The sequence below is a fragment of the Scleropages formosus genome, chromosome 18, assembly GCF_900964775.1.
Source record: "Scleropages formosus chromosome 18, fSclFor1.1, whole genome shotgun sequence".
Lineage (NCBI taxonomy): Eukaryota > Metazoa > Chordata > Actinopteri > Osteoglossiformes > Osteoglossidae > Scleropages > Scleropages formosus.
The window spans coordinates 10,780,147-10,793,064 of record NC_041823.1 but is presented as its reverse complement, the minus strand read 5'-3'; the positions used below and the strand labels follow the sequence as shown (position 1 = coordinate 10,793,064).

At 43.8% G+C, this 12,918-nt stretch overlaps 1 pseudogene; it reads right to left on the bottom strand.

The window, feature by feature from the left end:
• Positions 1–904: 904 nt before the first annotated feature.
• LOC108940719 (engulfment and cell motility protein 1-like) lies at positions 905–12,562 on the bottom strand (annotated as a pseudogene).
• Positions 12,563–12,918: the final 356 nt, after the last annotated feature.

Below are 12,918 nucleotides of genomic sequence, written 5' to 3'. Positions count from 1 at the left end.
AGAACTGAACCAAATAAGTGGAAAGAATGAGACCGGCCCATGTCTTCCTCTTAGGATTGTATTGTATTACTATTTAAAATAGGATAGGCTGTGTTACATTATTTTACAGTGCTTAGATCAAAGTCATACAGCAGTGTTAGTATGTAACCTTGTGGTTCTTAATGTTAGAATATTTAATAACAAAGTCACTGACTGTTTTTCCCCACAGAAGCTGCATTCTTCATCTTTTCAACCAACACATTGAGTTTAAGGCTTCACATAAGTTAGTTTTGCAGATTTTTTTTTTTTTTTTTTTTTTTTAAATATCAAATGTAGTAAGTTCAAATAGGATGTTTCAATACAAAATGTGATTAAATAAGAGATTGGCTACAGGTTCTGTGCACATCATTTAATGGGTTTAAGAAGTCTGAATAAGATACTACCACACTCATTCAGATTTAGCTGTAAACCTCACATCCTTTTCTACTTGTGCAAGTATTTCCACACAGAGGATGGTGCGATGTTGGTTCATTGTTATCGTAAAGGCTTCCGACTGAGATGTGAAATCCTTTGCAATGTTCTTCATCCACCAGTTCACCAAGGATAATTTTTCCAGTGAAAAAGGAACAGTATGAAGATGGGAGACTATTAATACTGGTACTTCCTTTAGAGTTGTCATATCGTGAAGATTCTGCAACAAGACTGGTACCTGCCCTCCTAGACTTTGTTAGTTTAATCTTACTAATGGCATGGAGATGATGATTTATAAAGAGTCACGGTTCCTGCAAATGCTAGAGGTAAATTAAACTCTTCACATGAAGTCTTCAACACATAGCAAGACAAAACAAAAATGTCAAGGTAATCCATTATTTATCCCCCTCCTCATCAGAATTTGAATGTCCTTCCTCTGAGAAAGAAACCACACATCTTGCAGGTGGTCAGTTGCAGTCATAAACAAAGTTATAGTCACTAGGTTCTTTGGGAATTGGAGGCGGAGCCTCTGGAATCTTTATGTTCTCAAGATCCAGGAGGCGGAGCTTCATCTCCATGCTGAGCAGGGTGTCCAGGTCGGACTTAGTGAGGTCACTTGTCATCTCCTTTCCCAGGAGAGCATTTAGACCATCTGTCCACACGCAGTACTGCAAGGTGAAGTGGCAAATAATGAAATAGGCATGTAATGACTGATTAATTTGTATGACAGTGGAAAAAGTGCTCTATATAATAGATATTGCTTGATCATTGACACATTTAAAACAAAGTATGTACTGACACTGTAACAAGTATTAATTATAACGGTTCCTAGAAGATTTTATGCACATTTTCTCAGTGTAAGATATGAAGATGGCACATACCTCATGCTTATTGGGAGCAATGAAGTTCAAATATTCATCTGACTCATAGAGGATAGAGAACGCCAGTTCCTGCATTTCCTGCAATGAGACATGGTCCCTATTAAGAATACAACTGAAATCAGCTCCTTCGTCTGACACTGTCTCCTTCCCGTGGCGGCTCCCTCCTGCCAGTTTCCGGGCAAGGTTCCGCAGAGCAGACAGCACATCTGTCCTCCTCACGGAGCTCCACGGTCAGTCATCCGTGAGCTGGGATGGGGAGCTGGGGGTGCAGTAGGGGTGTTTGTGTTCCATTTTGGTGCTATTGTGCTGGAAGGTTCTTCTTGTCATGATGGTTACATGTTCACACTCCTAGGTTAAACTGGGTCATCATATCAGCCATCCAGTAATTAATCTGGATTATATTTCAAAGTGATCTCCGAACTGCAACACAATGACTCATAGTTATTTCTGGATGGAGTTTGGCCTTCGATGACAGTGATATAATATGAGACATACAGCTCCAGCAAAAGGAGGGAGGAATAAATTCCATAAGGAACTTATCAATGTTATGCTTTGAAAAGATGCTGTAATGTTTTCGTAAGTGTAATTATGAAATGTTATAGCATTGTAAATGAACTGTTAATTCCTAAGAAGATCTGTGTGAGTGTTGAGATTGCTGTGTTAAAGTGTTGCGTTTTCTTAGGACATTAGTTATTAAAATGGATTTGTGCTACGTCATCATCGCTTGCATAATTGCATGAAGGGCTCTGTCTGATGACATAAGAATGAGAAATACTGTCTGCTGTCACCTTTTTGAGAGAAGCTGCCAGGTGAAGGGTCCTGTTTGCAATAACATGCAAGTGTTATTGTAATATTGCTGTTTTTTTTTTTTTTTACAGCACTGTTCACATTTACTGAATATAACTAAAAATAGAGCATTCAAAGCGTACCTTTTTCAGCTTTCTTGCGCCGCATTTAACGTATCTACTACGAGAACCGAAAGCCTAAGAAACACAGTGATTCCAGCGCAGCCAAACACCCAGCACAGACAACTGTGGCTGGCTTCTGTTTATTATACAAAAATAATAAAAGGAGGGCCCTGGTGAGTGTGGGCTTTATAGACACAAGTCCTCTCTGCAAAATGAGGCGTTTTAAAATACCCAAGCAGGTTTTCTGCGCTTGTGCCAGTGCATTGTGCCAAGCCGGAGAGACGGCCTTCACACGACACCTACGCATGGACTGCAGACGTGACAGCGAGCCGCCTCGTACTTCACCTTATTCTGTCGAAGTGCTGCTTTCTCCTTCATGTGCGGGCAGTCCTTTCCGGTCACGACGGCTTTGATGTCGGCCACAGCCACTGCGAGGAATGGTAACGGGGCCGGCGAGGAAAAATCAACAGGTACAACTCAGAAAAATAAGACTTAATAAGGGGATGCTGAAGCCCGCTTACATTTACCTTTATTCATTTAGCTCACACTTTTTCCCCAGAGTGACTTATAATGTTAAGGTATTTACAATTATTTACTGATTTATACAGCTGGGTAATTTTTACTGGAGCAATTTAGGGTAAGTACCTTGCTCACTTTTTTTCATAGTCATGCCTCCCTGCTTGTCTTAGTTTGGTCACTTAGAGGTTTCATGCTTGGGTTCGGTGGCATTTGGGGTTCAGGGGCTGTTGCTTACGTTTCTCTTGAAGGGAATCATGGGGCACCGCTCCCTTCGTGCCGTCATCCAGGTCCCCGTAGTGCAGAACCTTGTGGTTGGGCGACAGCCGGCAGTACCAGAATTTGTCTGCAGGATGACATCAAGCAGCCCGACGTGAGGTGAGCCCCACGATCGGACCAGTTTGACAGCAGAGAACACAGGTGAAGCCTGCATGTGCATGTATGTGTATGGCCTTAGAGTGTTCGATTTTTTTTTGGAATGTCAAAAAGGTCATTTACATGTGGGGTAGGAGTTGCTCTGGCACCCAGGTTCACTCTGAAACGACTCTATCCAAATCCGAGCGATGAAAGTAATCATGGCAAAAACTGGCATTCATCTGCAGGGGGATCAAAGCTTTATGAAGGGCAGATGCAGTATATTTATATAACGCAGCTAATCTCTAAAACAGAAAGGAAGAGCCCAGGGACTGGTAAGCCTGATCTCGACAGCTTCCAGAACAGTGTTAACTCATGATCCTCGAAATAATATGATCTGACATGCATTCTGCCGCCTTCTAAAATCCACTACTCTGCTATAACAGCATGTACACCACATCTAATCTAAGTCAAGTAAATCTTGAAAAACCATAATGCGTAAGTTTGCTTGTTACTCTGTTTTTTTTTTTTTTTTTCTGTCAACACTGTCATCTGAAGTCTAATTTAAAGTGTTGAGTTTAAACAAGTGTGCTGATCAGCGTGGGTGATGGCAGTCATTTTTGTACCATCTGGCTTTCGAACCAAACTCGGAGGCACAATGAGGAGCCAGAATAGGATGTTTCCATGTCGTAAATATTTAATGCCTCCAACGGCGTGTCGGCCGTCATGCTGTTACCGAAAGAGGAAGCGGGAAAAATAAATATAGACATGCATTATTCTCTGGCGCTTCCTCGCAGCTTAATAGCCCCGAATCGGGGCAGAGTATCAACGGATGCATGTGTCCCTTGCATTAGGACACGCATCATACTTTGCACCTTTTCTACTTCATGCAAACACAGTTGATTGTCCCCGGGTGTTCTTATCTACAGACTGCTGCATGGTGGGGAACGCAGGGGGACAAAACTCCCAAAGCTCAATCAAACAATTAAAATGTTACATTAAAAATACATCCCAGTTTAGGCAGAAATTACAAATTCTGGACCCAGAATGGAGAAGCCAGCGTAGAGGGCCCATGACTTGAAGTGGTTAATATGTTTTGCTTTTAAAAATGAATCACGTCAACATTTTAGACGACATTTTCATTTAAAAAAATTTTACCTGAAGTGTGTGTCATACTGAAAATAAAGTAAATTTGTATTTATCAAAAAATATATAAGGTTGTTTACATCCTAGAAGGAGAAAAGAGTTGTGCATTAAATGTCTGAGCGTATAAAATGTACCAAATTGTATATTTCAACAATCACCACTGCGGCTGTGACAGCATGTTGTATTGAGAGTTTATAAAAATGTGTTGTCATTTAGAGGTATCTTCAAATACTGAATTTTGTGTGAGTATGTTTGTGAGGATAGTAAACAAACTGGAAGTGCGTTTATTGCTTTTCTCATGATGGAATGGATCCAGAAAGCTGAGTTTTTTGGTATTGAGAGTTATTCTATGCAATATTATGACTAAGTTTGTTGTTGGTTTTCCTCCTGCTTATATATACAGTGCAATGAGAGACAGTTAACTGGTTCCTTCAAATGACAATCCCCTACTTCTTTAGACTAGTAATGAAAGAGCTTTTGAGGTTCTGGAGTCTTCCCTATTCTTTATAGAGGAAGTCATCTGGGCAGTACGGTGCTGCTGTTGTCTCGGTACCTGGACAGTCCGAGGGGATGTTGGCTCGATCCCTGCTCGGTCTGCGTGGAGCATGTATGTTTTCCCTGTGTCTGCGTGGATTTCCCCCAGGTGCTCTGGTTACCTCCCACAGTCCAAAGACATGTTTTTCAGATGAATTGGTGACTGAACTGTCCGTAGTGTAGATGTGTAACAGTGTGTTACCTGGTGTTTTACTTTAGGTAGTGTACTGCACTGCAGTCTATCTAGCACTGTAAGTCACCTCGGATGAAAAGGTGTCAGATAATAATAATAAGCTATTTTACATTATTTTAATTACTGGAGTGTTCACTGTAAGTTGCTTCGGAGAAGAGCGTGTGCTGAATGAGTCAATGTAACTGGAGCGTGTATCACACAGCAGCGTTTGCTTCTAGCTTTCGAAGAGCAACTGTGGAAGGCCTGTGTCGCCGGTTCCCTGTCTCCTCCTTCCCTGCTGAGAGCAATGGCATGAAGACTATACGCAAAAGAAATACCTGCAAAGATATCTAGAGCAGCCCTTGAAAGCTCAGATTTTTAAATGAGTGCATCTAAAAAATTATTAAAAACATTTAATTACTTGTTTTAAAATATTTTCTGTATATCTTCACATTGTGTTTATTTTACATTCGTAATTTATTTTATATTATAAATATTTGCCATATAGCATGAACCCTTATGCAGACTTTGTAAATAGAAATATAACTTTACTGTCAAAGGTAAAGTAGTGCGATAGTAATGTCCGGAAATAAGTGTCTTTTAAAATACTTTCTTTTGGGCTTCGCAAAACCCAGAGTATCTTTTTAAATGAAGCCCTTCCTGCTGTCTGTGGATTGCAGATTTACTGAGATATTCGGGTTTAATAATAGGGAAAAGCAGGGTGTTTAAATTTTAAACCTCTGCTTCCTGGGCTGAAATGACATTCTGTTCACGGAAAGGGGCTTTACTGTGATTTGCGGTCACGGTGGGCACATTCCGAGGAGAGCCCACCTTCCTCACACACTCAGACCTCCGTACCTCAAGCTCTAGTGCATCCCCTGAAGGCTGTCTGGAAGAGGGATGATTTATTTTGTTGTTACTTTCCTGGGATGCGTCGCCATTTAAGCAGATAAGCGACAAAACGTTATGCGTGGCATTTAGTGAATGCGTAATGAGATCGCTGGCAGTCTTTCCCAGGCGAGTGGGAGGTGCGGTCTGCCAGTGCTGGGGTCTTAGTTTGGTAACAAAAGGCGCCGTGTGCTTTTCAGTGAACACACAGCAGAACAGACTGATGAGAACAAAAAAAAAAAAAAAAAAAAGCTTCAGTTTGCATTTGATAACCTAAATTTAGGTGATTACAGAATACCAGACATTTTTCAAATAGCAAATCAATGCAATAATAGGAACTCCCAAAGGGGTTTCCCACTGCTGGTGCCACGTTTCATCTGTAGAGGATTAGTGGATTGTCATAACATCCAACTGGTTTGTAGTGAACAGAGTGACAGCAGTAATCAAATCCCATATGTGATCAACACTCCCCAAACACCCATACAGCACAGAGACACACACACACACACACACACACGCACACACACACACACACCTTGCCGCCTGCGGCTGCTGATCTTCCTGAAGCAGGTGCCTTCGCACAGCCGATGGAGTCTCTGCTGCTTGACCAGCTCCATGATCTCTGGCTGGATCTTCTCTTGGAGCTCCCTGTGTGGACACGGTGCCACAGCCAAGATGAACCAGGGGGCAACGGGAGGCAGTCACATCCAAGCATGTTCTCATCGCTGCATGAAATGTACTTTGGCGGAAGGCCGACATAAGCTAACGTATAAGATATGTTGATAATAAGACACACGACAACAGCTGAAGTCATTTGGCAGCAACTCGGGGGCCACAGAGAAGGTTGGTGCAAAGCCATAGTGTGCATCTTGAGGAAAGTGCTTCAACTAACCAGTAAAATATCCATCCGTAGCAATGCTGAAAGATTGTCACCTTTTCTGAATGAAAGTGTCACCTATTAAAAGTATTAAGGAAACGCTATTTGTAGAAAAAAGTAATTTAGAGCATGCGGTTTACTTAAGAATGACTTACAGGATGGGGTGGGAATGGACATCCTCGTGATTCATCCTTGGATATCCTGCTGGATCCTCAGGATGACTGTGCTGAGGTTCTGTTCTCAAACTGGTCCAGAAGGTCAGGCCTGACTGGGAGAGCCAACATGATCCGTGTCCTTACCACCTGCATTGCCTGCACAGAAGGAGAGAAGCAGGACTTTGTTGGATGAAAACCTTCCTTACCCGTTTACCTCTCTACAAAAACAGGAGTAATTTGAGTAGAACTCAGTTTATTCTTCTTTATACTCTAAGGATGGCTGGAATGTTAGGTTACAGTGAAGTCTGGTCCCTATCACTGCTAGACACCTACAAAATCATTTGGCAGCACATAAATCACAGCACTTTACTGATACTTGTGGGGACTGAGTTAAGCAGCACTAAGAAATCTGCTGGGGTTTGAATTTGTGGAGTGCCTATGCCAGCCTAGGGACTTCAAGGCTGTCGTGAGCAATGGGAATTGGCTGGCTTGGCACGAAAGCAAATAACCTTTTAGTTCCACTTACAGTCATCTATGCAATAATAATGTGCTAACACCGTCAAATGAACCCGAGCGCAGCAGATGGGTCCGAGCATGTCCAGACACAGCACTTAAGTCGAACAGCCATCGGGAGACCAAGAAAAGCATATCTGACAAACTGCGAATTTGCTGCCAAAATCAGGGTTCGAAAAGACACCAGCGTATACGCCAATGGGGTGGCGACCGTGGGTCCGAGGAAGATGTCTGGATATTGGAACCTGTGTGAGAAGGAGCAGGTGGCAAGAGACGGCACTGCCAGCGATTCCTCCTTTCCTGAGGCAAAATGTCAGCGCCTGCAGACAGGAGTGTCGTTTGTCCCCGCAAGGGCAAGATCCCCAGGGTTACTGCTCTACCGGGTTCACCAACAGTGATCCAGAGTGGGACAGAAATTTTGAAGACTTGAGTAACCTCAACACTAGATGATCAACGCCAGGTGCCTCCAGTAGTTAAGTAATCCTTGGGTGAGTGATAATGAAATGGCCATAAAATTGCAATTAGGCATGAGCTGCTGCCGCTAGTAGAAGCTTGGAGCAAAGGGTAGGAAGCCAACCTTGAATTAACATGAAACGAGCAACAAACAGACCGCCTTGTCCATGTATTCCCATAAATTTGTAATCCAGCCGGTCCGACCGGAAGCTTACTTTTGCGGTCACTCTCCACTGCTACTTCCTATTTGCTCCAGAAAAATGACGTTAAAGATATCAATCCCAATAACAGATTTTTATATTAAAGCTTAAAACCCGTACCCACGGTGCCTGCTTGCGAAAACGGCTGTGCGCTATGGACCGTAACCATCATACTGCATTCATTGTACGATGCTGTGGGAGAAGTGCTCATCCGCATCATTTTCTGTCAGCATAACATGAATCACTGCTCAGCTACTATTGTTCCTCAAAACATAATGAATGCGTGCCTGGAGTCCGAAATAGCTTCACAAAACCTATTTTGGGCAAACTAGAGATATGAAAAGTACTGAGGCTTAAGGGGTTCTTGACAGCTCGTTTCTTTCAGTATTTTTATTGAGTTGGTTAATGCTCTTCTCCAAGGTGACTTACAATGTTAAGATCCCTAGAATTATTTACCCATTTATACAGTTTGGTAATTTTGCTGGAACAATACGGGTAAATACCTTGTTGTGTAGGGGTAGGAGAGGTTCGAACCTGTGACCATTATATCCGAAGGCAGCTGCTGTCCTGCTGTCCCATCTCTATCTAGGAAAACATATACTCTATGTATGCGTGTGCTCTGCATTTCACCTCCCTTTCCTCTTAAAATCCTAGCTTAGTCATAACTAATTACCCAGTTCTTACCTTCCCCTTGAAGCATGACACCCACGCCAAGTCAGAAGGTGTGAACACAGGCACACACCTCCCCCCCCGGTGCACCTGCTTTGGGCGACGGGCTTCACGAGGGCACCTCGCGCTTGGAGGGGTATGTCCCACGTGTCCGGATCCACCTGTTTCGCTGACCGCGAATGTCGTCGAGCAGAAAACCCCCGCCACCACACCCACCCGAGGAAACACTGGCCCATTCCTGTTCCACGGGCATCATTACCGCAGATGGCAGTCGCGGCAAGGTGGAAACTGGTGGCAATCCGCCAATATACGTCAGCGTGCCCATGCGCCACTGGAGGGACTCCAAATATACGTTTTCTTGAACCAGTCAAGCCATCTAGCCATCTCTGGAGCAACCTGAAAGTATTATGAATGAGAGGCTGTGGGTACTGCTTAATTAACTCTAAAACCATGGAAGGATTGACTCTGGGAAGCACTTGGGAACTTGCCCATATTACATGAGCGCTGTGCTGACGTGTTGCTTGGCTCCCGAGGTGACAGCTGTGAAGTCATCCCGAACACGGCGTACGATGCACGATCGCAGCTGTCCGTCCAGACAGCGCGTCCCCGAAGCGCTGTCCATTTTCAACCCATTTTCAACTTAATACAAGCTAATGACATGCTCCTTGCAAGCTGAGGCTGGGTTGTTCAAATTAAGTGGCCCTTGAACATTCATATATAATTATCGCTGTGCTCTTCCACTATGGGACAGCTCCATTTCTTCACACTGCCAGAAATGTTGCACAGCCAAGCTGCTTTCCTGCAACAAGCTGTCAGTTCCGTGCATCTCCGAGGGCTGCACGTGTCCCTTGAAAATTTCCCACAGCTGTGGAATCATGAGCTGTGAAAACAAACACGTCCGGCGACGCGAAGCTCGTCTACGTTCTCAGAGGAAGGCTTCCGAAGGCACTAATTGCAAACAATATGACAGGTTGACGGGAGGCCCGGGATTCACGTCGTCTTCCGATATGCTGCTCCATCCATATGTTGTCTTCAGGACACGAGAGCCAAGCGAACCGTAAAGCTTTAGCAGCAGCATCCGCTACGCGGGACGCTAAGTCTAGCGGCGAAGGACGGTTTCTTTTGGCTACCCTGCTAGATCCCTCCCTGTGGTACAGTGAATAAGCTTCTGTGGCTCATCACACATGATCTTCCCCAGGAAAATCCTGTTGGCCTTCGACATTGCTGCTCTGCTAATAAGAAACATTATTGGAGAGGACAGGTCTCATTTAAAACGTTGCGATCTCAAATGGTTCAAGCTGTCGTTTGCGTTGTATCGAAAAGCCGAAGAAACGGCAAGCGATCGAGACGATTATTTTAGGGCCTTCTCTAATGCGAACGGTGCTCGTATGAAGGCGCGGTCATTAACGTTGGCGCCGAACTAGCAGCAGGATGATATGATTGCGAAGTTGTCGTTAGCCTCCTCTAACGCGTTAATTCTCAGTGTTTAAATCCAGGATAGAAAGCCGAAGCCGATGGAGCGGTTGCGATCGGCTTCGGAAATTTCCCTCGAATCTCAACGAACCGAGATTTATCTAGGCGTCCATTTTTCGATTGCTCAAACACACACCCTGAGAGGTGAGTTCGGATCTGTTGGCAGGGTGAAGTGAGGATTCCGTTTCCTCTCGACATGAGGACGTACTGGGAAAATAATCGCGCAATTTGTTTAGAGTAAGTAATACAAGGACGCATTCAAAGTTATGCGGTGCACCGCATAAAACACCATATCGATATCCTGTACGGTAGCCCAGATGCATTTCGTACACTTTGTCTTGTGGCCATTTAAGTTTACCATCCATGACATTTTGAAGATTATGCATCATCCGAAAGATGACGCATCACAAACCCTGGGAAAACAATACGCTCCATTGTGTCAATAACCTGCTAAGCGTTACAGCGTAGCCTCCAGAAGGAACTTTTGGAAACTATAATGAAGTTCTCTGTTTTGGACAGTGTCTCCGCAAACAAATATTTGCCCTAAAGTCCTGTCTGAGCGATGTTCAGGGAACGTGATTGATCGTCTGCCTAAAAATCCAGAGAAGATACTCGTTTGAGCTCAACTATCACGCATTCCTCACTTAGACGTGAAGACATTGCTTCATCTCACCCATGGAAGGAAAGATGGCACCGAGAATAACTCCAATTTTGTATTTAACAAAGTTAAAAATGTTACATTTAAACAATACTTTCGGTGCAATACGCTGAAAAACCCACTTTTTTTTTTTGTAAAAATAGGAATCATTCACTGTTTCGAACATTTAAGTCTATAAAGAAGAATTATTTAATTAAAAAATGAGAGCAACAGATACTTGCAGTGAACACTTGTGAACAATTTTTCTGTTTGTGAAGTAAACAAAAGAGGAGGCTGAGAGGCATCAGATTCAACATTATACTGAAAGACCGCTTTAAATCATTTGCTTGCCTTTACGTAAACCAGTGCGTGAGCGGTACTAAGGTAACGGCACGGCTTTTTTCGCGGTGGAGAACAATGCCCTTTCGGCATCAATGGCATCTCTTTCAGAGACACATGAATAACCTCATTATGGTCCACAAAGGCGATTGGGGGGTGGGGGTTATCGGCAGCGCACCTGAACAAAGGCAGGTGGGGGGAACCTGGACACCTTGGCTCACATCTCAGCACAAAGACAACTGGCAGCTGATGCAAAGTTCCACTGTCAACCCCCCCGACCCCCACTTTCAACAGAACTCTTACAATTTTTTTTTTTTACACAGCACGCTACTTTCAGAAAACATGCTCACTGTTTGTTATTTATTAGAAGGAGGGACAAAATGGTCCGTCTTGCATTTACACATAAATATACACAAAATTTTAGCTAAAAATGCCAACACTACAATTTCTATATGTTTGATGCATATAAATCAGCATTTACTTCTACTATCTATATAACATGTTCTAAAATGCATTTTCCCACCACAACGATTTATCTGAAAAATTTAGACCTTTGTTGACTTCAAAAGATTCCAAGACGAATGAATGTGCAAATGGAATTATTATTCTTATTATTACTGTTATTACTATTATTCATAATATCAATAATAATAGTAATGATAAATCTGACAGTTCAGAAAATTTCAACACATTCAAACAGCACTTCAGCATATCTGTAGACGTAAAGAACAACTCTATTTCAAATAATTTAGTCTCCTGTCGCTGTTAAATTATATTGCATAGATTTAACCTGAGTGAAGGAAAGAATTTCCTGCAAAGATTTATGAATATGCTCTTTCTATTTGCACAAAGCCTGCTTCTGTCTAGTCTGTTCCTGATCACGTTGTCCTCTATCAATAAACCCTTGTTTGATAAAGTAAAAAAAACCCATCTAATTAAGCTGATGCATAACACCCTCACAGAAATCAGTTTCGATGCTAAATGGATTCGATCCACTTACGTACAGACGTAAGATTCACATTTTCTGTCCATTCTGGTGGAAACGACATGTCTGTGGCAGTGAGATGCAGATGGCAAATGATCCGGCAGCTTCTGAGGATGAGCGGGGAGGAGTGCGGGCAGCAGATGGTCTCAGGCGTGGCGCTGTAGCCAAAATGGACATCGGCTGAGCCATGTGCGTGGAGCACCTCATTCGCACCCCGGCTGGAGCATAATTCCAGTCTGAGAAGCGAGCGGGCAGCTCTGCTCCTGTTTATACGAACGTCAAAGCCTGATTGGGCAGGTGCCTCGGCGGCCGCATCCTATCGCTGCTGGTGCGGGGGGGTCACGTGGAGCAGCGCTGAAAGCAGAGAGCGGATGGACGGGGGAAGCTTCTCCACAGCGCACTGTCTGCTCGAAAAGAGCATCCGCCTCACCGTCGGCCTGCTCGAATGTCCAAAGGTGATATCTCGGCGCTCGGGGGGCTGCGGCGGCCAGCGACCCGGAGCATCTCCTGCAGGGAGAAGCAGAGCAGTCGCATGTATCCAGGGAAGCCCAAAAAATCACACCGGCTGCTCCGCGTTGCCACGGCGCTCCCAAACCAGGATGCAATAATTAGAATTTGGTAGCCATGGAAACCGGTTAAATGTGGCCCATCAGATTTGCCTGGGAACGACGAAAGGGAGGGTTTACCTGCCTTTGTCTGCTCTCCTTTTCCTAATTTACCTTCCACACAAAACGCCTGCAACCTCTGTTAATTATGCAAGCTTTTAAA